The following is a 2980-nucleotide window of genomic DNA, read 5'->3' as shown; positions in this document are numbered from 1 at the left end:
TAGTCCTGCAGTTAAGTGTATGAATCTTCCTAAACATAAACTGCTCCTTTGCTTAAAATTCTGCACATTTTGATGAGGTTTTGTTATTCTGAAGGTGAAATTTGGTGACAGTGAAGTGAATCCTAAATTTATGCATTTGGAGCATAAGTGTGGACAAAGCAGTGAACAGAAACAAATACTTGCCTCAAAACCAGAGGTTTCTCACTMAAATTGCATTTTATTCTTAGCTTCTAAAATCACATCTGAACACCTAATGTTTCCTGCATAGAGAGATGATGATTGCAAGCTGTTTTTTTGTGAATAAAATTTATAATTAAAGTATCTTGTAGGGAAGTGTTTGAGCTATACTGAGCAGCAGCCTAGGACCAAACTKTGTCCTGATCCCAACCACAGCAGTGCKTGATTCTGATTTCTGGTACCAGCCMCCAGGCTGGTGTTTCAAAATGCCACATCTGAACCGTGGCTTCTCATCATCAGCAGATAGATTTTCCAGTGGGAAGKAAGCAAATTGGACACCTGAGATGTGATGTAGGTGAGGAAGAACCCAAGTCCTGCCTTGCTCAGTTTTTGCGTTCTAAAATTTAACCTTCAAGTGTTATTTTTAGGTCAAAAAGTTACATCTGGCTTGAGTTAAACCAAGGCTTTATAATGGTACAGAAGTTCATAATAATATGTTCTTTTGTTTTTTCTTTGCTTCACATCTGAAACTTTTGGGTTTAAGTAGCAATATTTGTGCAGGGTTTAATCTTATTTATAAAGTCACTGCTACATATGCAGGGGTAACCTTAGATATAATAATAGTACARAATAGCTACAGAGTGGTGGTGAGAGGGAAATCTGAGGCTTCAGTAATGGTGTCAGGGAACTGATGAAAGGGTTAATATGATGCTCAAGCTTCAGGCAACCCACTTTTCACTGCTCCTCTGAACATGGGGGATTGCCTTTGGTGCAGAGCTTTCACAGCCTCAAAAGTGAAAATCCTCTCCCACTTCCTAGGGATGTGATTTTGTCACTTGGGAGTAGTTCTGATTAACTGGGGAAAAACCAAACGAGCAAAACCAAATCCTATCTTTTAGTGCAAACTTTGTGACAYAGTTGTTAGTTTTTCTCTTTTTTTTTTTTTTTTCCCTTTTCTCAGGGCAAGTAACTTAAAGAATGGCCTTTCCTTGTTGATTGCTCTACCATTCATGGGCAGCATATGGTTTTTGTCTTGGGAATCATCCAACATGTCACAAAGGCAGTGATACTGGACAGTTACTAGGCAGCTTTTGTATACTTTGGGGATAGGGGAAGATGGTATTTTAATAGATTTCCTTGGGGATCTCTTAGAAGGGTAATTTAATTGTTGAAATCAAATTTTGGGCTCCTGTCACAAATCATTACCTTATCTTTCATCCATCTATTCCCTTGTTGTTCAAACTAATAGAACGTGCACACTGCTCTCCATTCATGTGAGCCCCTTCATGGGTTTTTAACTGGTAACCCTGGCTAATAATGGGTAGGTGGTCTGCTTCTGCTCCAGGATTTTTGGGAAGGAATGGATAGTTTCTCTAGCTACCACATCAACAAGGGAGACAGCCCTCGTTCACTGAAATGAAAAATCACGGCGTGTAAAAAAAATGATCTTTTTTTCTGTTGTGGTTGTTGTTGAATTTTGCAGCAATTTTATGAGATTGTTGATTAGTTAAATGGATTTGAAGGATTAAAAGCCACAGAGCCACATGACAGCTGGTGGAATTCAAGCAGCAAAAAAACACCTCAAAGAGGAGGATTCAACCAATGAGGTTGGTGAAATTCAAGCAGCAAAACACCTCAAAGAGGAGGATTCAACCAATGAGGTTGGTGAAATTCAAGCAGCAAAACACCTCAAAGAGGAGGATTCAACCTGGGCCAGTGGCTCAAATATTCACATTCTGGCCACTGGCAGGCGGATTTTGGGTGATCTGGAGACCTTCTCAGTGAAGCTGTGAGATGAACAACATTGCTGTGGTCTCAGGGCATCCTTTGCAAAAGCTCAGCTAACCTTCCAATGTATTCAATTTGATTCTCCAGCCTTCTGGTCACCCCCCGAATTTAGGAGTGGAGGGTGGAAATAATGTGTGCACTGCTTATTTCTCACATTGCTCAAAAGTCTCTGATTGTGGGAGTGATTGTGRTTATTTATCAGCCAGGATTTCTGAGTTCAGAAATCTTGCAGTTAAGTGTATGAATCTTCCTAAACATAAACTGCTYCTTTGCTTAAAATTCTGCACATTTTGATGAGGTTTTGTTATTCTGAAGGAGAAATTTGGTGACAGTGAAGTGAATCYTWAATTTGTGCATTTGGAGCATAAGTGTGGACAAAGCAGTAAACAGAAACATATACTTGCCTCAAAACCAGAGGTTTCTCACTAAAATTGCATTTTAGCAATTCTTCTTTAGCAATCAGCTCTACTTGCATGGACATAACTGGAGTTTTAAAWAAAGGAATCACTGCATCATTCCAAAGTCTTCTCTAAGGCTCAGYGTTCCCTTTGCAGACTGAACAAGCAGCATCCATCACTATTCTGAAGYATTTATCACAGAAAACAGAATCCTGAGGAGCACCAGGTCCAAAAGTAAGAATATTTGTGTGTTCAGATCAAGGAGGTAGCAGGCAGCACRCTGCCCACTCATTTATTTGCTACAATTCTATGGTTACTTCTTATTTTTCACTACAACATCCTTCAATTTCTGTTCCCTTTCACCTTAAAAATATTATTTTAGCTGTTGTGAAATGTGAACTCAGAAAAATTGTATTTAGAAACACAYTGAATGACTAAAATTAACATTTAGATACAGCCTCTGTCATCCTAGAATGGGAATCATCGCMAGTTTATATGTGGGCTTCTAAAATAAAAGGATTCTTTTCCTAGTTACTTGTGTGAAAAGAGGAACAAATCTAATGCTTTATGCACTTGGGAACTGATGACTGCTAAGCACAGTTCTTACATGTTTTTTT

Source organism: Malurus melanocephalus, unplaced genomic scaffold (genome assembly GCF_030028575.1).
Source record: "Malurus melanocephalus ecotype Western Australia unplaced genomic scaffold, MMel_1.1 scaffold_1089, whole genome shotgun sequence".
Taxonomy (NCBI): domain Eukaryota; kingdom Metazoa; phylum Chordata; class Aves; order Passeriformes; family Maluridae; genus Malurus; species Malurus melanocephalus.
The sequence above is the reverse complement of the archived record's forward strand: the minus strand, read 5'-3'. Positions refer to the sequence as shown.